Here is a 27,799-nt window from a genome sequence, read left to right as displayed (position 1 = left end):
ATATGTTGCCCTGGAAACCCTGTCTCCCATAACACCGAACAAGGGGAGTGGAGGACACCCCTGCTCCCCTTGGTCGGTGTACAGTACTGCACATTTTTGCTGTACCAGACAAAATTCTGGTATGGCACAAATGTGCAGTACTGTAGAAGTCACAGTTTTGGTGGCAGCATTTTGGAATGATACATATGATAGTAATGAGTTTATTCACAGCAAACAACACTCTCTAGACTGATTTGATTTTGAATTATTTATATCGCGCACACAACAAACTAAATTGTATCCTGGCGCAGTTGGATCCATGCACTTAAAAACAGAAGTTAGCGCTACAGATGGGTGTGAATACCAGTGAAATTTAAAGAGAGATTTATGGAGAGAACCATAAAATTGCCATCCCTTCTGAAACAGGTAGGTCTTCAACCCTGCTCTGAACGTTGATAGGGAATTTGCCCTTCTTAGATTCAGTGGAAGGCTATTCCATAATCTTGGTCCAGCAACTGAAAGGCTACGGTCTCCTCATTAGACACAATTGGTCCTGCAAATGGAAAGCAATTACTGATCTTCTGACCTTAAGACCCGGGTCGGGTGGTATTGTTTCAATTTATTTATTTAATAAATTGGTGCCAATCCGTTGATACATTTGTACACCAGACATCCAATTTTACATGGTATGCAGTATTCCACGGCTTGCCAATGCAGTGATCGGCGAAGACCTGAGGTTGGTGTATTCATGGCAACACCAAAAGCCAGTCTTGCACCTGAATTTTTGGCTTTTTATAGGCAGTGAATCTATTTGGCCGGAGCTCTAGCCAAGAGTCCATAACAATAGTCTAATTTAGAGTTCACCAGAGCTCCCACAACCATCGCACAATCGGTGTCAGGTGCATAGGGTAATGCTTGACGTAAGAGACGGATGTTGTAAAAAAACTGATTGTATTGTGGCTGAGACCTAGCCATTACAGCCTAGATGGCTCTGCCAAATACAGCCAATACTCTTTTGATGTTAGTTGCATATTTGTGGCTAGTCCCCAAAAATTGGGGGGTGGAGGGCATCTTTTTCCCACAAGCAAATGTTTAGGACCAAATAAAATCACTTCTGTTTTTTTGAATTAAGTTGCAGCCAATTGTTTTCTACCCAGATCCCTATTTCTTCCAGACACTTACTCACTACAGCAATAGCATCTTCCATTTCATCAAGCCTGATGTATAGCTGGGCATCATCAGTGTAGGAATAAAATTGAAGATGATATTTCTACAGGATGTGCATCAAAGCATGAAACTATATATTGAATAGAGGCGGGGAAAGCGCTGATCCCTGTGGGATGCCACAGCACTGAAGAAGAATTTCAGATAGAAAGCTCCCTGTCTGTACTTGTTGTTTATACCAAGTAAGAAATGAGGTAAACCAATCAAGGGCATAGGGATGTACGTTCACAAGATTCTTCAAATGGTCCAACAAGATCCCATGGTCCACTTTATCAAAAGCGGCGGACAGGTCGAGCATCACAAACATGGACAGTTTACCTGCATCCCCTGCTTGAAGAAGCTCGTCCCATGCTGCCAACAGGGCCATCTCCGTCCCATGCTTGGGGCAAAAGCCGGACTTTAAGGGATGAAGAAAACCACTATCTTCAGTAGAGTTCTGTAGCTGACTCATGACCACCTTTTCCAAGACTTTTCCCGGCCATAGGAGACCTGCAATTGGACGATAATTGTTATAGTCTTCTGGGCCGAGACTGGGCTTTCTCAATAGAGGGGAGACAATAGATAATTTCAAAGAGTAAGGAACTAACCAGTGAGTTAATGACAGATTTAAAAATTTAGTCATAAACAGGGTAAGTTCAAGCGAAAGTCGCTTAGCGACTAAAGCAGGAATTGGAAAAAGTGAATCATTTGTGGGCTTTAGTTGTGACATAAGAAAACAGATCTCATCTTTGGAACATTTGTTTAAAACTAAACTGAACTATCTCAGCCGTTACAATCTCTGGTGTGTTAATGATGGTTTTGTTTATATTGGCAACATCTGATTCAGAGATAGTGTCAGATTCTCTATAAAGCCTGATGTTATTTTGAATATTCCAAATTTTGTCTCTAAAGACATTACACCCATTAGCATGGATAACGGATGAAGTTTTCACTGGAATATTAGTGTTAGGGTTGACAAAGTTAGCAATTGTATTAAATAGTTCCTGTGGCCGATTTCCTGCTACAATAATTCTTTTAGACAACAAATTGGATTTGGCTCTGAACACAACCTTTTGATAGTTGCTCAATGCTATTCTTGCCAATGTGGCATGTTCAGGAGATTTCAAGTGGAACCATCTATTTTCATGATATTTGTGTTCCCTTTTTAGCTCAAGAAGTTGTGGAGTATACCATGCCTTAGATGACCCTTTTTGGACTATGGTTCTCGGAGAGGGATATTTAGTGAAAATCTTACTCATAATTTGAGTCCCTTGTTGACTACAGTACATATATAGCATTTCATCATAAAAAACATGTAATTCACAGTCCTTGCTGGGGCCATTCCATGTTGTTCTTAGTTCACATATCATTTGGGATCCTCTGTGGCATACACACCCTTCTTTGTTTCCTTCAATTTCTAAAACTAAAATTCTTTCGATGCCAACAAACCTTAAATTACATTTGTCTTCAAGTGTTTGATTTTCCTGCCATTGGAGCGATAATGTATATCTATTGCCTTTTGAAATGATTGCACTCATGTGTTCTAAATTATTGCTTTAAGTTGGTGAAGAATATTCTGATGTACAATGTCTTACAGATAAACAGTAAAATATACACCACTTATGAACTTTTAGAAGTTAGGACAAGCTGCATTTTAATTGTATTGCCTGACTCAACTTTAAGCTTTTGTATGCCATAAAGCATAGAATTATGAGAACCCCAGGCTACTGTCTACCCTAATTGTCCTGAACATTATTATGCACATAGACTTTGAATGACAGTAGGGGTGAGGTAGTGATTTACAACATATTACGCAAATAACTCACGCCGGTTTGAAATATTCAATCTATGCAATTATGTTGCAGTTATTGTATTTGATCTATTGATAATTGTGTAGTGTGTGATTTTAAAATATTTGAATAAAAGGTTGCATAATAGCTTTGTAACACATATTACATGCATATTACAAGAGCTATACATGTATATTAAATGTTTTAAACCATCCTGAGTTTTTTACATTTTAATTTGTAAATCAGTGCATCACCCCTCCTAGAATTCAAAGTCTACTGATCCTATCAAGCACATACTTACATATGGCTACATTTAAACAATCATTTTATGTAATCATATATTTTCTAATATTCCAGAATTGATTGTGTAGGGTGTTTGCTCTTGAGGATTGTCTGTGGTTTGGTAAAAATAAAACAATGCAGCACTTTGTTTGATGTTATAATTTGCCTGTGCTTGTTCAACGTTTTAAAAAACAACATGGCTCTGTGAGATGTATTTGGTAATGAACAATGCCTCTCCTTTCTTGTGGGTGCCAATACTTCTCTGTCTCTTGTATGTGGTTCATGTTGCCTTCTTTATTATGTGCATGTTGTATTATAATCTCACCCTCAAAACCTTTTGTCTATGATTTCATACTCGTTGCGTATTCTGTGCTGCTGCTGCACTTATGGTTTCCCCTATAAACTTCTCTTACAGACTTTTCAATACGGTACTCCATCTGAACAGCTATTTGCCTGAAGGATGGATTTTAAAACAAATTGCTTTAAATGCTATTTTTAACTATGTACATGGTAACAAACAGATAGCAGATTTCTCTTTGATGGTTTGTGGAAGAGTTTCTAATACCAAAACAATTGCTATTGTAATAGTTGAAAAGTCATTTGAATTCTAATAACCAAACTGCCCAGATCATGAAGACATTGGCTATGTTGTGGGCATATTTTATTATTTGTCTGACATGTATATCAGTGGGTGTACGTCTCCCAGCTCTCACATAAACACATTTGCTACAGACGGAGCACATTTTGAACTCATTACTAATCCAAGTACCTGCTTGTATGTTTTTCCATTACAAAAAAATATTTTCTTTTCAAGTATGAAGTAAAGCATATATGTGATCATAGTCAATGTAGACAGAAACTGATCTTTTGGCATAGAGGAATTCTGATGGATTCATTTCACTTTTCTGATTTATATAAGTATATAGGATTACTGCATCCACGGTTACAAGCCAATAATAAGTCAAGGTTGATCGCTTTCCTTAGCTCGCTCTGTTCTTTGGAACAGCTCGCCCTCCCTCTTTGTCTTGAGCAGGACTTTCTTAAATTCCAGGAGATCCTCAAGACTTTTCTCTTTACCTCCTCATTCCCTCCTTCTCTCCTCTGCTAATCTCACAGTTGCTTGTTTGGTGTTCAGGGCTCTTATGCATGCTCAGGCCCTGACTTCCCACCCCAAATTGCACCCCGCTTCTGCCTATCCTCAGCACTTGCCACCCTGGAGGCACGCTCTTACCTTACATTGCATTTCACCTGTTGCTCTGCCATGAGCACCCCAGCACCTATCCCATCCCCCCTCCCTTCTGGACTTGTGCGTTCTGAACACTCAAAAGGCATAGTAGGTTCATACTCCCCCAAACTGTATTTAATATTTTTTTTCTTATGTATTTTCATTGTTTCTCATCCCCTTGTCCTGTATAAGTGCTGAACAAGTGAACAATAAATAAATAATGTTATTTCCTTTTTATTGTGCTGAGTTTGTTCAAAATAGGCATGCTATCACAAACATATGCAAGGAGTTCCTTCACCATCAGGCACAAGAATACATCTACATATGATGATATGGGTTCCAGTATTGATGATATTCCACTTACAATTGGTTTGTCCAAGGGAAGATGCTGGTAGGTTTTGTGAATTTTCAGTAAAATATATAATCTCAGACTGGTGAAATTTTTCACCAATAATTGATCTTTAACTTCCTTAGTAATTATACCTTCAGAGACCCAGTGGCCTATTTTAAACTCTACGCCTTTTTCTAAATAAATTGGATTAAACTGTATGATTTGTTGATACCAACACGGGGCATTAAGATGATTTTACCCCATTTTTAGGTATTCAATGTTGTTCAGTATAACAATAGTACCCCTTTGACATCTTGTTTTACGACCAAGATTTGATGTGTTTGTAGAATGTAGAGCCATTGGAACCTCCATATTGTGATTATTTTTGATCATTCACCTTTTCCTAATCCACCTTACATCTATATGATTAATATTTCAATGGTCATGGTTTGAAAAAAGAATCTATAAAATGTTCAGTTATTGTACTTCAGTTATTGTACAGGATGGACTTTTTGTTTATGATATATGCTTTGCTTGTTACCAGTTCTGCATGTCATTTGTGTATTGTTTCCATAGTGCTAATTTCTAGTCCTTCTTCTAAGAGGACCAGGAATTTGACTTGTTCAATATGTGTGTTGAGATATATGTGTTGGTTTGTTAACTCTTCTGTAGGTGGACCATTGACCTTGAAGTATTTCTTGATTTTCAATGTTCTACAAAATGTATATGTGTCAATAAAGAAATCCAATGAAACAAGACCTGTATTCTGTGCAGCAGATAATCCTTTTCTCAATACATGTATCTCTAAATTAAGGATCTAGGATGACAGATTAAGAATCAGTTTGGGGGAATTCAAGTTGTATGAATAGAAAGTTTAGACAGATATGTTTAAGGACAAATATGCAATAGTAGCTTGATGTGGGCTGGTGAAATAAGTTACCCCACAGCTCACTGGGGCAATGGAAATGTGGCAGCTATATTTAAGGTATTTTACAAATACTATGGATCTCTGCTAAAATAGGGACATTGATGCAAGGTGTTCTGCTATTACTTCTTTTGAACAACTATAGATATGGTTTCATCTAACACAGATAAGGAAATGTCTTCTACATATGTCCCCACTTTTAGATTTGAAGAGTCAATGTAGTTTCCTTTCAAAATCAATAATGGGGAGAGCCATACTCTTACTATACTACCTTGCTCAACATAGGTAGAATGGTGGAAGATGTGGTAATTAAGTGATTGAATCCATAAATGGCAGGATTAGATGCCACTGCTCTCCGTCAGAAATTTTACACTGGTACTGGTGCAAGTACAAATTCATAACACATAAGCATTAGGGCAAAATGTGCCTTAATGTAGAAAATATATTCTGTCCATTTATTTTTTAACTAGGGCAGTGTGAACTTGTTGGTACGATATTTGCCCATGACCCCAACGTATGCATACGATTTATCATGGATATGTGACCACTGTTTTTTCTCGAATACTATTAATCAGGTGGGGTTTTCCAGGCTCTTAAAAGACAAGGGCCCAACCTAGGCAGGACAGTGGCAAAGAGAGTCCCTAAAGTTAAATTAGAAAAGAATCCTGATCCAATGCGGATGCATCAAACAATTTGGAACAATGTTATAGGATAGACTCCTACATATCGATGACCACTGTTGAGCAGGCAAATAAAGAATATTAGTAAAGTGTATTTATTAGTAAAGGAATTGTTGTTAAATGTTGACTGCCAAAGAGCAGGTAAAAGAGAGGAGGGCCACAGCATTACTATAATTATTCATTTTAAATTATGAAACCTCCCCATCTCTTTTTATAATAAGATGTTATCAATGTTATTGCTGATAGGATATATCCCTATTTGTAGGTCTTTTATTGTATCTTGTGTCTGTAAATCTTTCTCCTGTTAAACATTGATTAAAAAAAACAATGCATAGAAAAGAAAATGTAAACTACTATTAAACATGAGCTATGTCATTGAATTATTTGAGAGACAACTAAGCAGTGACTATTGTGAGATTGGCATCATGCAAGTAGACACAGACAACATATTCAATGCATAACAAACGATTTTATTAATGTCAGCATGGATTAAACATATGTCAGGCAAAGCGCATACTCTCTATAACCTTTTTACAAGGCTGTTGTACTACATCCTGGACGCCCTGGGCATCTGATACACAAACAATGCTGATGATACACAGGTGCTTGTCCCCCTTACTAGGGATTACAAGTCCAACACCCTCAATGACATAAACTCAACTATCCAAACCTGGGTGGCATAAAACTGGTTATGTCTTAAAACGGAGAAAACCAAACTGCTGCTGATCGGATCTGCTGACACCCTGGGTAGATTGGACAAACAATACAGTTCCTTTTTGATTGACAATACTGACATCAAGGTCTCCGAATCTGTCAAGCCCCAGGGTGTATTTCTTGACTCTAACCTCACCATGAACAGGCAGGCTAACGCCATTGCTTCAACCTCACCATATCATTCCAAATTGCTTAATGCAGCGAGACCATTTCTCTCAGAGCAGAACTGTCTCACCATTGCAAGAGCAATAATTGGCTCCTGATTGACTATTGTAATGCCCTCTTTGTAGGGACATCAGCCAGCAATATGTCCAAGCTCCAAATAGTACAAAACAATGCACTCAGGGCTGCTACTGAGATTTCAAGAAAGGACAATATTTCTGAGACCAGGAAACAGGTTCAATGGCTTCCCGTAAGAGGATCATCTTTAAAACCTCAAAAAAGGTAGCAGGCTCTCCTCTCCAGAAAGAACATGGCATGATAACCTGTTCTAAGATGAGAGTTTGCAGCATACGCTTTTTGCTCACTGTACCTTTCACAGATGGGAAATATCCATTGTGCCTCTCTGTTTCCCTACTTAAGGAGCCCTCTAGCCTCTTTTCCTTTGCACAGCCGACCTGGTGCCTTCCTGTTTGCCGCTCTTTTTCACCACTTAGCAAGCCCCGCCCACCTGGTGCCTTCCTGCTTGCAGCTCTTTTTCACCAGTTAGCAAGCCCCGCCCACCTGGTGCCTTCCTGCTTGCTGCTCTGTTTCCCTACTTAAGGAGCCCTCCAGCCTCTTTTCCTTTGCAGATGGGGAGCAGGTGCAAGTGGATCTAGGTCACCTGGCCTAAGCCTCACCCACCTGGTGCCTTCCTGTTTGCCGCTCTTTTTCACCAGTTAGCAAGCCCCGCCCACCTGGTGCCTTCCTGCTTGCTGCTCTGTTTCCCTTGTTAAGGAGCCCTCCAGCCTCTTTTCCTTTGCAGATGGGGAGCAGGTGCAAGTGGATCTAGGTCACCTGGTCTAAGCACCACCCACCTTCTTAGCCCTGCCTCTTCCTTCCTGCTCTTAACTATTAGATCAAGGGCGTCTCTCGCCCGGGCGTCCTAAGGGAAGGGCAGATGAAGAAAAGGGCAATTCCTCTTTGGACCTGTTCAGACCAGGAGGACCCAGGGCCCGACCCCCTGCTCAGACAGCCTTTAAGCATGCACCAACAAGTGTTACCCCTCTGTCCCCACAGGCCATCCCCACCCCCTCTGTCCCCCCGTGATGTTCCCTTGTGCCCCCCTTCTTGCACACAGGTGTTGCTTGTTTTGCTTGATTCTTCTACCCTGCTCCCCCTCAACCTCCTCCAGCATACTTCTGAAGAGTCTGTCCTGATAAATTCTGGTTTCACCATCACCGTCTTGTGGCCAATGCTGGATTTGACTTTTATGGACTTTATTCATTCATGGTGCGTCACCCTTTCTCAACTCTCATGCTGGACTTCCTTTGCATATTTTACTCATGGTGGCCCTGAATCATGTTGTTCTCATCTTCATCTTGTATCCTGGCTTGCAACATTATCTGTTACTACAGACTTCTGCAATTGTATTCACTCTCCACTCTTGCTTCTCCACTCTTTTTGACTACTTACTCTCTGTTCTCTCCTCCTTTCCCTTCTCCCTTTTCCTATCTCCTCCCTTTACTTTCTTTAATGCACTTCCTCTATCAGAATTGTCCCTGGACCTAATATGATATCAACCTTATCTGTTTCCTCCACCCTCCCATTACTGTTTTTTTCCTCCCCACGCCCCCACCAGCACTATCTGAAATGTTGTCAGGCCTAGTATCATAGTCACTTGTTTTGTTCCTCCCCTCCCTTTCTGCACCCCTCTCCCTCACCTTTGTTTTTCTCTGGCTCTGCCAGAAATGTCGTCAGGCTTAGTACGGTAGTCGCCTGTCTGTTTCCATTTTCTTCCCACTCTCTCCCTCCCTTCCTTATCTATGTCTTAGCTCTTGCACTATCTGAAATGTCTTCAGTACGATAGTTAATTTCACATCCTTACTGTTCATGGCCTGTAAGACTGTCATTGTATTTTCCCTTGTTCCCTCCCGTGCCTTGAAGTGCTTTGAAACACATTGTGTATAGGCGCTATATAAATAAACTATCATATCATATCATATCATATATCATATCATATCATATCATTTGCATATCAGTCTTTGTACCGCCCACAGGGGTAGTACAGCACCAAAATGCTATGGCAATTCCTCTCTGAACAAGAGTACTAACAGCAACCCCATACACGTGTTTTAGCCTTCTTGGGCCTCATCAGTGAGGTGAAGCTGTGCCTCTCTGAGCACAGTGAGTAGGGAGTGCACATCTGGTTGGCCCAGGTAACTCAGGGTGACCAACCCCAAGTTCCTTGCAAATACTTCAAAAAAGGAGGCAGGCGTTCCTCTTCAGAAAGAACATGGCATGATAACCTGTTCTGAGATGAGAGTTTGCAGCACACACTTTTTGCTCACTGTACCTTTCACAGATGGGAAATATCCATTTGCATATCAGTCTTTGTCTCGCCCACATGGGCAGTCCAGCACCAAAATGCTATGGCAATTCCTCTCTGAACAAGAGTACCAACAGCAACCCCATACACGTGTTTCAGACTTGTTGGGCCTCATCAGTGAGGTCACTGAGCACAGTGAGGAGGGAGTCCACGTCTGGTTGCCCCCTGGTAACTCAGGTTGACCAACCCCAAGTTCCTTGCAAATACTTCAAAAAAGGTAGCAGGCGCTCCTCTCCAGAAAGTACATGGCATGATAACCTGTTCTGAGATAAGAGTTTGCAGCACACGCTTTTTGCTCACTGTACCTTTCACAGATGGGAAATAACCATTTGCATATCACTCTTTGTCCTGCCCCCATGGGCAGTCCAGCACCGAAATGCTATGGCAATTCCTCTCTGAACAAGAGTACCAACAGCAAACCCACACACGTGTTTCAGCCTTGTTGGGCCTCATCAGTGAGGTGAAGCTGTGCCTCTCTGAGCACAGTGAGCAGGGAGTCCATGTCTGGTTGCCCCCAGGTAACTCAGGGAGACCAACCCCAAGTTCTTGTGGCCTCATCAGTGAGGTGAAGCTGTTCCTCTCTGAGCACAGTGAGCAGGGAGTCCACGTCTGGTTGACGGCTTGTAACTCAGGGTGACCAACCCCAAGTTCCTAAGAATTATCAAAGACTGATTTGCAAATGAATATTTCCCATCTGTGAATGGTACAGTAAGCAAAAAGCAGATGGCTGCAAACTCTCAAAGTGGTTAAAAACCACTGAACAGGTTGTCATGCCATGTTCTTTTGAGAGAGGGGCGCCTGCTACCTTTTTTGTATTTTTGGAAGGAACTTGGGGTTGGTCACCCTAAGTTACCTGGGGGCAACCAGACGTGGACTCCCTGCTCACTGTGCTCAGAGAGGCACAGCTTCACCTCACTGATGAGTCCCGACAAGGCTGAAACACGTGTATGGGGTTGCTGTTGGTCTCTTGTTCAGAAGGGAATTGTCATAGCATTTTGGTGCTGGACTGCCCATGTGGGTGGGACTATAGGGTATTTTTGTGGAGATTTGGGGCCTGACAGTATTTTTTTACCACCGAAAAATAATTTAGCAACAATCACTCCTTGTATTCAGATTGGGCCATGTACAACAATAATACAGTGGACATGCATTATTTCAGCACACAGACATGCGTGGTTGGTATGCGTGGTTGGTATGTGTGATTGGTGGTATTTTGGTGAGCATAATTCCTTTGTTTTATTTGTGGCCCCAATATCCAGAACCCCTTATTTTTGTTTAGAGTTTTCGTGTAATCACTAGAAAGACCTCAGGCTTGCATTTCAGGAACACCACATTTTCATTTTTAGTATGCCACCATGGGCAATTTCTCTCTGTCTTATCTACGGCAGCGAGCTATCATGTGGTATTTTTCACTATCTTATATACGGTAGTGAACTATGTCCCGGGCCTCCCTTTCTGCCGACTCAAAGACCCCCGGCAGACTACAACACACACATTTAGTTATAATTGCTCATACTGAATTACATTGTGCACACAGCTGCAGCCAAATCGTATGTTTAGCTACCTTGAAAATGACAATTGCACTGTCTAAACATCTCCCCACATCATCAGCACTGTATTGGTAAATATAAAACACACCACCCGTCTGCTTTCAGATATTTTTGTGTCTTATAAAAGTTGCATTTAAACACGATCTCACTCTTTACAGAAATAAATGAAATAGCACAGTAACAGCATTATCTGTGATACACTGAAAAGAGAGTGGCGGAGACAAGAACTCAATTTGCAACATTAAACACGTGAGTAAAGCACAGGAATCTCCTTTCCTACACTGACTGAATATTCTCATACACACTCAGCCCCCACACCTCAGCGAGATAATTACCAGGCTTATTCAGCATGTAACTTCTTTGGCTGTTCGCCTTCTGTAGGGGTTCACTCAGCAAGGACAAGCATCTGCTGTCACTCGAACTGGGACTTGTTGACTGGAAAAGCCAGTCTCTGCAACCTAGTTGAATCTGCATTAGGAATCAGGCATCCCCAGCTGTCAACCCCATCCTTCTTCGAGCTATGTCAAGATATATCTGCCTTTCTTCCCCCAGATTCTGCAGCAAAGCACTAGTCACAGCCTCTAACATGATGCGCAATGTGACGTGCTCCAATCAGAATCAATCATGTTCTATCCTCCTACTTTTAACAATGGTTCTTCTTGTACAGTTGCAACTGTAACAAGCTGATTTCCTGCTTATTCGAAGTCTTTGCTTCCTGCAGTTACTGTGGACAGAGCACAGAAAGGCAAAGAGAAAAAAAAAAAAGAAAAAAACTTGAATGTGTGTTTAAAACTGATTTTCAGAGTCTGCCTCTTTTTGCAGTGAAGACACATTCTTTTATTAATGAGTTATAATTATTAGTCTTGTTAGTGAGATTAGTTTGTTAATTACCAAATGTGTCTCTTGCAACATAGGCATTTCAGGTGAGAAATGGTGTGCATTTTGAAGGTACAGATGTGTGCTTTTAACTGTGAAAAATGTATTTGCATTTTATATGCAAAAATCGTTTTTGACTGAATAACCTGCCCTTACTTATATGTCCATGTTACACTGGCAACACATTAGCTTGAAACAACTGCATCATAGCAATGCACCAAACCCATGCAGTGGCGCTGCATAAAAATGCTCAATAACACATGTCTTGCTGTACCACATCATATCAATGCACCAAAACCATGCAGTGGCGCTGCACTTAAAAAAAAAACATGCTATACATTGATCCTGTGCAGTGGTGCTGTACTCTGTGCTCCCAAAACACGCTAAACACTCCTACAGGACAAAGACTGATATGCAAATGAATATTTCCCATCTGTGAAAGGTACAGTGAGCAAAAAGCAGATGGCTACAAACTCTCAAAGTGGTTAAAAACTACTAAACACGTTGTCATGCTGTGTTCTTTCGAGAGAGGGGCACCTGCTACCTTTTTCATCTTTAAAACCCTTGCACTTATGCACAAATGTGTCCATAACCAAGCACCTACCTACCGTGTGCAAAGAATTTCCAAACCCATCCCTGCTAGACCCTTGAGAACTGCCTACACCAATCTAATTGCAATCCCCAAAACTCATAGAATTCGAGCGCGGAGGCACTACCTTCCCCACCATGGCTGCAAACTATTGGAACTCTCTACCCCCTCACATCAGGATGATTGATTCATACCTAGCATTTCGTAAAGCAATAAAGACTAGGCTATTTGTATAACATAGTAATGAAATAATTAATGTTCTCGCTGCTGTTATAGTAAGAGACATTACAGTTTATAACACACTAATTGCTATGTTACCGTACCCAGTGTAAGGTGATTCGCACTTCTTTCTCCCAACATTGCTTTACCATATTAAATGTTTGTGTAAGATTTGTAATGAAGTAATGAGTTCCTTATGCTTGGAATGCCTATACATATAACCTTTATGCAACAACCATGAAGTAATGAATTCCCTATCCTCTGAATGCCTATGTATGGAACATTTATGCCACAACCATGAACAACCAAGCCATCTTAAACTGTACACAAGACAATCATATGCAACAGCCCTAGATGCCTCTGGGCTGTAGTGTGCTCTATAAATGTAAAAATCAGTCAAAAGTTTAGAACAAATTTTCTACTCAGACAGAACGACTATTTCTTCACCTTCATTTGGGCCCGCATAATCTAAGAAAAACTCGCTATACACGTCTTTCTCAGATTGGAGTAGTTTTAACAATTCTAACTAGACTTGAACTTATCTTCAACTGTACTACTTTATTGTATACATTGCTAATGTCATTGAATCTTGTAATAAAAAAAAAATGTACAAAATAAATAGAATAAATACAATTAAGGCCTAACTTGCCCTGTGCTACAGTGGTATTTCCCTACCTGAAGAAACTAAGGAAAGTATGTGTGACTATGTTCCACTGAAAAGTCTGTCTGTGTCCAAAGCCTATACTTGCCCTCACAACTAATACAAAACCATGTGTAGGGATGTCAACAATACATTAAACAGTGTTCCAAAAGTAAAGTTCTAAGCTATTTCCAGCTTAGGCTTACTCTCAGCTTGTTTTTCCCAAATATCAATGAGTTCAGTATAATGTTAAATGTACCTTCTTTCGGACCTGAAGCAATAAAGTTGCACACTTTTGTACAAGGTCAATATATCCTTCCCCAAGTTCAATACAGTTTCTGGGCAGCATATCTCAGGGTTTCCTTCCCGAAGATCAATATCAAAAGGATGATACAAAAAGAAGTATCTTGGAGCTTTGATTTGGTATTTCAGTAATTCTTTACAACCCAGGGTTCCCTTCCCCAAGTCTGATATACACCAATAGTTGTTTTCCTTCTTCCAGAACAGAAAACCTCCTTGTTAGCATGTGGGGGGTTGTGCTTTAGCACCTTGAAGTGCCTTATATGTCCTAGATGAAATTACCAGTAAATATCACTGACCAAATAACCAGACAGATCAAAGGAAGATGGTGAAATACTGGTTTAATCTCAATGGGGGTCAATACGACCCAGGCGCTAATTGCGCCAACTTTACCACCATGGTGTAAACTGCGTTTACACCATGGTGGATGGCGGATTTACCGCCCCATTCCAAGGTGAGTGGGGCGGTAAATCCCCATTTCCCATTTTCCCTTCCCCATTCCCATTTTTGCCCCATAGGGCATAATGGGAGTGGGGAAGGCACTAATTACGCCACCGTACATTACGGTGGCGTAATTAGCATCATGGCAGGTTAGCGCCATGGATTTTAACGGCTGCTAAGAGCAGCCGTTAAAATCAGAATAGGCGTTAAGGGTTAACGACGGCGTTAACCCTTAACGCCTGGGTCGTAATGAGGCCCAATGAAAGAAAGCAGGGTGATATGACAGCTTTCAAAGTAGATGTTCAATGTTCACACATTATTTTGCTTGTGCATAGTTTTTATACTTCCACATGCGTCATGTATGATGTCATCCTATGTGGCATTTAATTAAACCTATCGCCGGTAGGGATTGGATTAGCAGAACATATCTACTTATAGAATTGTATACGTTTTATTATCTCATTTTGTATAAGGATTAACATCTCATTGGCTGCCCTTTGTCTGTAGGATACGCCCTGAGCTACTTATCAGTATGTCACATACTGATTATAGCAGAGAATATGGCAGCAGACTAATAACTGCAACATTGTGCCTCATTACAACCTTGGCGGAGGACCATGGTGCTATTAGCACCATGGTCCATGCCGCTAAGGTTGCAATTCCGCCATGGTGGATGGCGGAATTACCGCCCCATTCCAAGGTGAGTGGGGTGGTAATTCCCCATTCACCAATGGCCCCTTCCCCATTCCCATTTTTGCCCCATAGGGCATAATGGGAATGGGGAAAGGTGATAATTATGGCACCGTAAATTACGGTGCCGTAATTATCGCCAAGGTCCCTTTGCGGCATGGCTTTTAACGCCTGCAAAAAGCAGGCGTTAAACAGCTATCCCGCAAAGGGAACCTTGTAATCAGGCGTTAAGGGTCGGCGCCGTTTACGGCGCCGTAAACCCCTTAACGCCTGAGTAGGAATGAGGCCCATTGTGTATGAAAGTGCGTGGCAGGTCGTTTGATTGGTTGTCAACCCTATCCAACCTTGGACTTTCGGCAGCACGTAAACAGAATGAAACCTAGGTGTTCAAGCTATATCAACGTGTTTTTTTGTTTTCCCAATTAATGCATAGTATTTCATCAAGCTAATACTTAGGCAAGGTCTATCGTTTGTAGTGGACCTTGTAGTCTTCTCACTGTCCTGGGACATTCGATGGAGTGTGAGCACACCACTATCTTAACTCAAGCTCTAATGAATAGACTTTCTTTTGAGATCTTCATCATGTGTTCGGAGACCACAAGTTTGTCCATTTCAGCCTCTCAATTATTGCAATCAGATTTTATTAAACAGATTGTCATTACCCCTTCTGGTAGAGACTTGCTCACTTGACCTCACATAGACTGTTGCCCTCGTATTTGTTCAATGCTTGACATCTGAAAATGTCCTTTTCCCTCTTAATCTTAGCAGGAATATATCTTACGCAGATGGTCTGTTCATTTGACTCTCTTTGTGCATTGCACACATCTCTCGAAATAGCCTCCTTGACTTCAGGCCAACGTACTCCCTTGTTCTGCACAGGAAAACAGCTTCTTCATCAATTTTTCAATGTGCAATCCTAGGCTCATATTTTGAGGTATCTGGGTTTATTCTTTAACACAGGCCATCGTCCATTTTCTTACAATGGTTCTCCAAAGTTGTATGTGTATACCTCTTTTTAGCAAGTTTCAATATGCTTTTTCTACATTGCGTTACAGAGTATTAGTCAGCAAGCTACTTCATCTTCTTATTTGCATGGTTTATTCATTTTTAGGTACATCTTTCTCTCCGTGCTTCAGTTACATTGTCAGTTTTAAGTATGTTCGTATTGTTTCAATATAGGTTTATATGTCTTCTTCATGACATCATTCTGTTGTCATCAGACTTTTACTTGACGTTCATACATGATTCCCATATCTGAATTTTGGAACTTTGGCAGTGGGAATCCCTCTTGGTGACATTATTTCACTGTCTCAACATGAGGGTATCTTCTGAATGGCTGTTGTCTTTCACACAATCGACAGGGTATGGATATGTCGCATAAACTTGTGCATAGGTGTCATGACCACTACCCCTTGCCCTGTCAGTCAGGCGCCCCCGGCCGCACCACAGTGTCTCATCATGGCCCCAAGGGTCTACTCATGTCCCCCAAGACTCTCTTGGAGTCAGTCCTGGCGCCTTTGGCGCCAGGCTCATATGGCAGAAGGGGAAGCTAGAGCTCACAATGGCAGTGTCACAACATGGATCCCCCACATTGTTCAGTTCCAGAACTGAAACATGTGGTCTATCATTTATGGTGTGGTCTGGCCTGAAGGTACCTGAGATACCTGCAGGCTATAAAAGCCACGCCCAAACGGGAGAACACGCTTCGCGTTGCTCTGCTCTTGCAGCGTGACGTTCACCACGACCTATTGGATCTTCTTCAGCATTCCCGGCCACACCTGCAAGAAGAAGTAGAAGAAGACCATTAGCACTCTTACCTGTTAACGGGTCCAGCTCCTGTCATCTTCTGAAGGTGTACAGAACATCCAGCATCTCGGTGAACGCTCGCTCTCTCTCTTGGAAGCCGCAACCTGGGGGAGAATGATAGAAAGCAGCATTAGTAAGCATTTATTCTTCACATTCAAACAACGATCGGCTGTCTCACGTTTACCTGAGTTGAACTTGCTTCTGGTTCAAGGCCATTACAGTCTTCCAACAACCTGCAAGAGAAAAAGCAAGACTGATTAACTCACATAATTACTCTGAGGCAATTCGAACACCTACTCATCGCTCCGCATCCTCTCAGCAACTTATCATCCGGAACGTCAGAGTGGCCTGCAAGAGAGGGACAACACAGGTTAGCACATCGCAAGAAAAGCAAATAGCGCCGCGCTCCGCCTAAGAGAGAAGGAAAGACATTAACAGGGACAATTGCAAATAAGGACAAGCTGCCAAAACAGCAGACTTACCTGAGGAACTGAGTCACAGTGGGACTGGACTCACAGGGCCCACACCAGTGAAGCAACTCGGCTATGACACGCCCATCCACGACGCAGGACGGAGTGTGCACCATATCGAAAACCAAGGTGAGGAAAACACTAAGGGGACGTTGGGTCCACAATGGAGGTGGGCTCAGGGAAAAGAGACTATAAGCTAAAATCAGAAGTCCTGTATTCCAGTATTCCAGATGAGGTCCTCAACAGAACAAGAACCAGAGGGAGTGGGTCCAGGCCGGAAGCAGACCAGCCAGATAGGGTGGCGTCCCTGTGGATACAAGGTGGGCGTTAAGGAACACGAAGCCTCACAACCACTAACCACCCGGCCGTCAAGCATGGAAACCTCAGAAACTGATCAGTTAGATTAGGTGCTGAGGCAGTTACGCGCTGGGGTGCATTCGGCCCGGCAGGAGACCAACGCCTTGCAGAGAGAATTAATAGTGCCCAAAGAACGCACTGATGATTTGAGTAGACAACTCCTTCAATCACAGGCTGGACAAGCCCCATTGCCTGGGGCCGTTCCATCAATGTCAGCACCACCAATCTATCCGGTGCAGATTACCCTCCCAGGAGCATTTCTTTTAGCCCCACCGTTTCCTAGGAAGTATGCGACTTTCATGAACCAGTGTCACCTCCATTTTCTTTGCAGGCCTGGGGCCTTTATTAATGATCAATCACGGGTGGCCTTTGTGTTGACTTATTTGAGTGGCATTGCTGCGGACTGGTCTGTACCTTTTGTCAGTCGGGATGACCCATTGCTATGTGACTTTGGGGGCTTTCATCAGGAGATGGAAAAGCTCTTTGTACTGTCGTACCCTTGGACAGGCACTAGACAACAAACTCTTGTCCCTCCGTCAAGGAAACCAAGACCTATTGACATACATAGCAACCTTCAACAGGCTCATGGTCGAAGCAGGGTGGCCGGAGGAAAAGAGAACCACGCTATTTCACCGGGGCCTAAGGGAGGATCTAAAGGATGTTCTTGCCCAAGTAGTGGATCCACCAAAAGACTGTGCCGAGTTTATCAACCTCGTGGTTCAACTGGATCACAGGTTGCAAGACCGAAGAGCAGATCGGAGCAAACCAGACACTCGCCCTATGTTTGTGCGGTTAAAGGACCATGTGCCAAGAGTGGCAGACAGTTCTGTGGAATCAATACAACTAGGAGGGGTAAGACCTCCTTTAACCTCCCGTACCCGAACCTGAACCTCCGAATCTATGCAAATGCTGGAAAAAACTAATAATCCTTCCTGACCTAGCCGACACACTCCTCCAGTCTCCTCCGCCTACCTGCCAACTCAATAATCAACTAACCCCCGACGCCTTTGACTCATGGCTCAATACCTCACTAATGCGGCTGACACCCTCTTGCAAACCATCAGCCCGCCGTGGCCTTTTCTCTAGATGGTTCACACCTGAATTGAAGACCAGTAAACAACTGTATAAATACATAGAACTCAAATGCCGGAAAGACAAAACCCCCTTGAGCAGATCCACCTTGGCCCGGCACCTTCATCAGTACAAGGCAGAAATCCGTAAAGCAAAAAAAGCCCATTACTACTCCTGAATCCTAAAGTGTAAAAACCCCAGCAAAGAACTTCACAAAATCATCACCGAATTCACCAAACCATCATGCACCACCACCGTCCCGACCTCCTCACAATTGCTGTGCGACTCACTCTCTCTCCACTTTAACACCACAACTCTTGAAAGAACAAACCCCCTAACCAACAAACAAGCTCTCTTACACCCACCAGGCAACCCACCCCCCACACCGGCCAACCCACTGCCTGCGACCACTACCCAGCCAACGTTCGACTCCTTCAGTCCAATATCACACAACCAATTTCTTAAACTTCTCTCTGTCCGCAAACCATCTGGCTCTTCCCTAGACCCCTGCCCGGCCACAACCATCAAAGAAATGTTTGCTTCTACCTGCACAGGAGAACACGCAAGATCCATCATAAATGACTCCCTCGCCTCGGGAATTTTTCCAGACGCATTCAAACAGTTCATGTCAAACCTCTAATAAAAAAACCTCCCTCAACCCTCTCGAGCCCAAAAACTACCGCCCGATCTCAAACACCAGGTTCCTTGCTAAACTCATCGACCGAACTGCTTACTCCCAACTAAATGCCTTTGTCGAAGCCAACAATCCCCTGGACCCCGCACAATCAGGTTTCAGAGCCCGACACGGAACTGAAACCACCCTAACATCAATCTGTGATGACCTTAAAAACATGGCAGACTCTCCGGGTTGCGCCACTTTGATCCTTCTTGACCTATCTGCCGCCTTCGACACAATCAATCACTCAATCCTCCTTGTCCGCCTCCACTCCCTAGGAATTCGTGGAACCGCTCTCAAATGGATAGCATCATTCCTCAAAGATAGGAACCAAATAACCCTACTCTCCAACTATTCCTCCCAAGCCCGACCAGTCGACACGGGAGTTCCCCAAGGAGCTTGCTTATCAGCCCTCCTGTTCAATCTCTACATGGCCACCCTCCCACGAATAATTGGTTCACACAACATCCTGTGTTACAACTACGCTGATGACACTCACTAATCCTAAAACTCCTGAGCTCAAAACCCAACTGCCAACCTGACCTTGCTTCCTGCCTCCACGACATAGAGCTCTGGATGACCACAAACCACCTCTTGCTAAACCCCTCCAAAACCGAAATCATGGTATGTGGCAATTCCATACCCACTACCCTGGCCATCTGCCATGGGCAACTCACTGACTCCCACTAATTCAGTAAAAAAACATGGATGCACCCTAGACTCTGACCTAACACTCTTAGGCGCATCTTTCCATACCTCTCCTTTCCCAATAGACTCTCCGCGGTCCAATCAATTGTTATATAAAGACTGGACTACGCTAACCCCCTCTACCTCGGAGTCCACGCATACCAACTGACTAAACTACAAAGAGCACAAAACGCTGCAGCAAAACTGCTACTAGTGCTTGGCCCTAGAGACCACGTCTCCCCAGCCCTCAAAACTCTGCACTGGCTTCCGGTTGCCCGAAGGGTGACCTTCAAAACACTATGCATTTCGCACCGAGCACTGCATAAAACTGGACCTCAATATCTGCAAGACAAACTAAAACCCTATCGCCCTCCATGTAATCTAAGATCAAGCTCAGCCGGCCTTCTAGTCATACCTAAAACAAACTCAGTCAGGTTAGGCGGATCATCATCCTCAGCTTTGGCCCCCACGCTGTAGAACGCACTCCCACCCCACATCCGACTCACTGAAGATCTCATGTTTTTCCGCAAATTACTGAAAACTTGGCTCTTCCCCTAAAACCGACCACGGATTGAAACTTTCTCAAACTAGATAACAGCATCTCAATGACTTTACCAAATACTAGATCATAAATAGCAATGCTATAAACAGAAAAGAGGGGATTGTTGCTATGCCAGGGGAGAGGGACTGGGTAAGTGAATTAGAATAACCACTCAAAGTCAACTTCTTATTAGTCCAGAGAATTAATTTATATTCTGGAATACAAATATTCATTTGTTGAATTAGACCCAAATGCATTCAAGCCTATTGACAAAGAGATCAAACCTACTCATGGGTTGGAGTGTTGGATTATTAAATTTAGTGGTCAAAGTAAATCAACAATAGTATTACAAAGCAGGAAAATTCAACATCAAATATACAAAGACATGTAAAAACACATAGAATAGTTTAGGTATAAGTGCAAAAAGAATTCAAGCGTTAATTCAAAGACAGTCCAACCTGCAATTTCCGTTGTGCCAAGAAACATCATAAATCATACAGTTGAGGTTAACACTAATGAAAACCAAATGAAGGGGGGGCGGGAGGAAGGGATGGGGAAAATATCAGAAAATTGCAAAACGCAGTGGGGGAAAAACTGGAAGAAATGAAGGTGATTAAAGAAAGTTTGATATCCTGGATCAATTCCAGAGAGCTATGGGCCCCTCACAGTTCTTGCGTTTCGGCGGAGAAAGAAAACCAGAATAAAATGAGTAGTTGGTTCCGCCTTCCTCAGGGCAGCAGTGATAAGTTCTGCAAAGCAAACAGAGAGTCTCATGAAGAGATCGAAAAAATGGTTAGAAAGACCAACATGTGTAGTTGTTGGAATGAGTGTTTGATTCCGCCTGTCAATAGGTGAATATTAATTGCGTAGAGAGGAAAAGAAATTACATCTCTACAGGGAACGTGGTTCTGTACTGTACTCTGTAGTACTCATATCAGAGTCAAAAAGGACTTTATCTCCATAGTTGTCACCCATGCACCAAAGCTAAGGAGAAAAAAGGGAGTCACCGTGATTGGACGTGTACCATTAACTAGACATAATATGTTTTAGTGAAACCAAATAAGTATGCCAGAAAAAATATATATAGATACCTTACTGGGGTCAGATGTTCTAGACATAACTTGGTGTAGTGTGTTGGCTGCTCCGAAAAACACACTGTCTAGCTGAAAAAGCCATGTAGGCGTCTGTGAGAACAGGCATCCTGAATGTTAAGCCCAAAGATAGGGGTGGTGCATCGGACATTGAAAAAGAGGGCAAAAAAGAGGAAGAAACGGGTACAGTGGTTAAAGTCAGACAGCCAAAAACGGTGTCTGTATAAGAAAAAATAGTGCATGCATGGTTACCTTAGAAATGGATGGCATGCGTGTTCCTCGGTATGTAGGTCAGGCTTTAAAAATGATGGATGCTCGCTGGGCAGCATGAAATGTTGGATGCTTGGTACCGAATTGTACCAAAGAAAGGCGGTTAATGTGGGCCTGCTGCTGACCGGACCTGGGCATGGTGGAAACAATGAGGAGCAAGGCAGGAAAAGGGGAAAAGGAAGAAAATAAATAAATAAATAAATGAAAAGGGCTAAGAAAATGAATCAAGTGCAAGAATCACATAGGATGGCTTAAAATGGTGTTGCGAAATTAGAGCGCAGGGGAGAAGACATAGAGATACTGTAACAAACGTCCGTACTTTTGTTCCGCAATCGTGGATGAGCATTCTCAGGTGGCCGTGGACATTTAGCCAAAGGCAAACGTTCAATCCAGATACGCAGAGTTGTATGCTGCGAGCTGAGCACAGTTCTGGAGACCTCCGGCTTGTACGAGCTAAGAGCGACGGGGCGGAGCGCTATGGTGTCCATCCGTGAAAGGGTGGTTATGGCTCGACGGCCTACAGGTGGGTCGATTTCATCCGCCAGGTCACGGATTGATTGTGACGTATGCGGATGGTGGAAAAATTCCCTCTTGGCTGGTTTTCTGACTGGTTGTTCCATGTAGGGAACGCGGAACAGAGAGCACCCACTCACCCGTCACTGAGAGCGTGGCAAAGGGGGCTCGTCTCAAATTCCTGTCCCTATTGGTGATTGCCCAAGTGGCAGAAAAACACTGGGATGTCGGCGGGGATATCCCGTTTGGGCAAACAGAGAAATACGCACGCAGGTCCAGAGAGGAAGAAAAGGTGAACATCTCTATTGAAATGCTCACCTAGAGCGGAGTGGAAGCAGCTATTTAGTTATGCAGTGAATAATGGCCCGTATTGAAGAAGGGGACTGAGCTAGCATGTGAGACACATCCGAGTGTTGAAGGGGTAAATGTGTGATGGTCTTCAGCTAATGCTATGTGTATATTAGTGGTTTGTTCGTGTATATACAGCTGATGCTATGTGTATATTTGTAGTATGCATAAAGGGTCGAAGGTGGAGGTAACACCTGTTAACGGGGTGGTGAAACCAAGAACCCGTGCATGGCGTACTGAGCCTTAGTGTATTCTCAACCAAGGTGCAAACCCGGAGCATACCGCACTGGAATCCAAGCGTAAAATGTTTGCGTTTAGTGGGCCACAGTTTTCCCAAAACAGAAGAAAGAGGAAAAATGTAGCCAAAGAGTTCCCCCTCAGGCTGTTATTGGCAAATGGAGATGCATACATACATAAAGGTGTTCATGTAGGGGGGGTCTGCATTTCGTTTAGGCCATTCTCGTAGGTGTCTAGGTGGTAAATCCATCTGCTCTCTAGATTCAAAAGCCTGGTCTGGATGTTTGGACCATGATTAATTTTCTCCAAGACCCAACACTGGAGGTCATCGGCAGTGTGCCGAGCCTCCAAATAATGGGCTACTAAAGGAGATGGTATATGTTTGCATCGAATCCTGGACCGATGCTTAGATATTCTGGTACCAATTTTACGCATAGTTTGGCCTACATATCTGTGACCACACGGGCACTCGATGCAATACACTACCTGACTGCTTTTGCAGTTGGAGAGATGTCTCAAGACCCAGTCCCTCGTACCAAAGGGGAAAGTTTGAATCTTATTGGTGAATCTACAGACAGAGCAGGACCCACATGGATAGTGGCCTGTCATCTTACGTAGATTCCAAAGGCCCGATTGAGGGATGTCACGCACATACATGGAGTGCACTAGATGTTCCCTGATGTTTCTTGCTCATTTAAAAGCAAACCTAGGAACTGGTTCATCTGGCATCTCAAGTCTGACTATTGACCAGTATTTATTGATCACCTTTTTCATCTTCAAAGAGAAGGATCCATGTGTTGTGACACACGTGGTTCTATCTGATCTCAGATATTCTTCTGTTCTAGCAGTGTTTCTCGATCTGTAAATCTTGCTCTGGTCTTGGCTGTTGAGACATGTTTTCTGGGGTTCCCTCTGTGTCTGAGGCAACTGGCCAGTAGATCAGAATCGGCATGAAATGCCTCCACTGATGAGCAGTTCCTGCGGATGCGCAAGAACTGACCATATGGAAGATTCTGTTTTATGTGTCTTGGGTGATCACTGCTGAAGTGCAGAAGAATGTTTCGATCTGTGGGTTTCCTATATAAGTTAAATACAAGATTCCCTTCCCGATCCACAATTTGGAGGTCTAGGAAGTGTGTCATGTTTCTGTCGTATTCCATTGTGAACTGAATATTGTTATTGCAGTTGTTGAGACACTCATAAAGATTCTTGAGGGACAGTTCATCCCCTGACCAAAGGAAAATGACGTCGTCTATATAACTTCACCATTCTTGGATGTGAGTTCGCCATGGATTATCCTCATGAAAGATGTAATTGTCTTCAAAGGATGCCATAAATAGAATGGCCAAGCTCAGGGTGAAAGTAGCACCCATAGCCATCCCCTTTATTTGTAGGTAGAACTGGTTGTTGAAAGTAAAATTGTTCTTACAAAGTGCTAGAGTGATGATTTCAATGATAAATTCAGATGGAACTCAGGACTGGTTATTGTTCAAAGTAAGGTGTTCATAGATGCAATCTATAGCAACATCCTGTGGGATGGAGGTATATAATGTTTTGATGTCCATAGTGAACAGGTATTGGTCATTGGGGTTGAAAGGTAGATTCTCAAAGATTTGAATGGTATGTGTAGTGTCTTGTAAATAAGATCTCGTCGTCATACTCAGAGGTTTGATAAAGAAATCTGTAAATCTGCAAATGGGTTCTAATGGTGACTCCCATCCCGATACTATGGGCCTCCCTGGTGGGGTTAGAGCATTTTTGTTGATCTTGGGAAGGGCGTACAAACATGGTGTTCGCCCTTGTGATGTTGTCAGAAAAGCTGCTTCCTTCTCTGTAATCCAGTCTCTTTCTGCAGCGAAAGAGACTATCTCAGAGATCTCTGTGGTAATTTCCTTGGTGGGGTCTTTCTTCAATAGACGGTAACTACTGTGGTCTTCCAGAAGGTTCAAGACCTTCTCAGAATATTGCGAGCTGGTCATCAGGACGATCCCACCGCCTTTATCTGTAAATAGCAATGCAGCATCATGATCCAAGTGACAAATTGTAGACTAATTAACCTCTATTGGTTAGCTAAAAGACAAACAAAATAGAATGAGCAAAAAGGATCAAACCAGAGAAGTAGAAATAAAAGAATGTGTTGTACGAGAGCAGTAAAGTGGAAGAAATTATGGAAATGGGCAAATAAATGTATTGGATAAGAGGAACAATGTAGATGAGAGGAATAACGTAGATAACAACAATTGAACTAACCCAAAACTACTAGATCTTAAATAACAATAAGACAAATAACAATACAACATCATGATCCAAGTGAGAAATCGACAATTAATAACCTCTAATGTAAACTAAAGACAGACAGAATAAAATTAGTAATCTAGATCAAAGCAGTGAAATAATAAAAAATACATAAATAAATAAATAAAAATAATGTGAATACAGTAATGTGCATGAAATTAATGAGATGGATGAAATGATTGCAATGGACGAAAAGGAACAAAATGGATGGAATGAATAAAGTGAAGAGGGTGGAAAGAAAAATATACGAGACTGATGAGTACACAGACAGATGGCACGGAATGTTTAAGTGCATGGTATAAATGGAAAGTACACAATAGACGATTTGACTACATGAGATGGATGTAGTGCATGGGACTAATGGAGAGCAAGGAATGGATCAAGTGCGTGCGACAAATGAGATGGGCTGAACCGATAATGCAAGACGGATGAATGAGGGAGTGGAGTGGGTGAAGTCGGTGGAGTGGACGAAGTGCGTTGAGTGGATGAATGCATAGAGCTGAAGAGTGTGTAGAGTGGATGAGTGCGTAGAGCGGATGAGTGCGTAGAGCAGATGAATGCGTGGAGCGGATGAGTGCGTAGAGCGGATGAGTGCATAGAATGGAAGAGTGCGTAGAACGGGTGAGTGCGTAAAGCGGATGAGTGTGTAGACCGGATGAGTGCATAATAGTGGATTAATTAGATGAATGCACGCAGAGCGGATGGGTGCGCAGAGCGGATCAGTTCGTAGATCGGATCAGTGCATAGAGAAGACAAATGCATAGAGCGGATGTATGCATAGACCGGGCTAGTGCGTAGACCGGTCGAATGCGTGGAGCGGACGAGTGCGTGGAGCGGATGAATGCGTGGAGCTGACGAGTGCATGGAGCGGACGAGTGCTTGGAGCAGATGAATGCATGGAGCGGATGAGTGCATGGAGCGGATGAGTGCGTGGAGCGGATGAGTGCATAGAACAGATGAGTGCATAGAACGGATGAGTGCATAGAGCAGATGAGTTTGTAAAGCAGATGAGTGTGAAGAGTGGATGAGTGCGTAGAGCGGATGTAAGTGTAGAGCGAGTGAGTGCATAGACCGGGCAAGTTCATAGACCGGGCGAGTGCGTGGAGTGGACGAGTGCATGGAGCGGACGAGTGCGTGGAGTGGATGAATGCGTGGAGCGGATGAGTGTGTGGAGCGGATGAGTATGTGGAGCAGATGAGTGCGTAGAACGGATGAGTGTGTAGAACGGATGAGTGCGCAAAATGAATAAGGGCACGGAGCAGATGAGAGCATGGAACAGATAAAAGTGTGGTGCCGATGTAGGTTGTGGTGCAGATGTAGGTGGTATGAGTGGATAATAGAGTACAGCAGATGTAGGGTGCTTGGAATGGATTGGTGTGCATGGAACGGATTGGAGTACATCAAACGGATTGGAGTGCATGGAACGGATTGGAGTGCATGGAACGGTCTGGAATGCATGGTACATTTAAAAGAGCATGGAAAACAACAGCTCTGAGTGCTTGAAACAGTCATAATGCATGGCACAGTCAGAGTACATGGAATGGATGAGTACATAGAACTATTGGAGTGGGCACGATCTCAAACACCTAAGGTAAACCACCATATCACATCTCCACGCTTACTCTCTTCTTACACCACCACTCAACTAGAACACAGCGATACTATGACACCATTCGGTATAGCTGTTCTCATACCATCATCTGCCTCATACTCCCCATCACTCTAACTAAACAAACACCCCCAGCCTAGGCGTTCTCCTCAGGCCAAACGCAGCCAGGATCGTTCTGGATAATACCTGCCAGAGAGAACACATACTCTTGATCTCTCAACCTCCACACCTACCGCTAAAAAGCAGCTAACACACAAATGCCACACCAGCTGCACACATACCCGGTGCTCACTCGCAGCCTTGACTCCCTCTATTCTCTCTACTGACTTGAACTTTGGTTCTCAAGGGCGTTCAACCTACCAGCGCCTTGAGACCATACCAATGGTACATAAGGCGCTATATAAATGCTAATTAACATAACATAACATAACAAAGCTGAAAGGGACAAAAGGAGAGAACAGCAGCTATGCCTATACTGTGGAAAAGCAGGTCACTTCCTCAAGGAGTGTCCAGTAAAGCCTCCAAGGAGGGCCATAGGAGCCACGCATAAGGAAAACCTGAGTGAGGAGTCAGAAAACTGCCAAGTCCGGAAAATGTAGGGGTCCATTTGTCAAGCGAAGAAAATCAATTACAGACCTTCCAATTTGCATTGCCAGTGATCCTAATCAACCACCAACAGCCGTCTAGGATGCATACGGTAGAATCAAACATCGACAGCGGAGCCGTTGGGAATTACATGGACCAGGATCTTGCAGCAAAGATGGGGCTCTCTCTCTGCCCTAAGTCAACCACTGAGACAGTGACCACCGTAGACAGTACAGAAATCGCTTCTGGCCCTGTATCTATATGCACAACAGTTCTAACCCT

The sequence above is a fragment of the Ambystoma mexicanum genome, chromosome 14, assembly GCF_040938575.1.
Source record: "Ambystoma mexicanum isolate Mex_15411 chromosome 14, UKY_AmexF1_1, whole genome shotgun sequence".
In the NCBI taxonomy this organism is placed as follows: Eukaryota; Metazoa; Chordata; class Amphibia; order Caudata; family Ambystomatidae; genus Ambystoma; species Ambystoma mexicanum.
The sequence above is the reverse complement of the archived record's forward strand: the minus strand, read 5'-3'. Positions refer to the sequence as shown.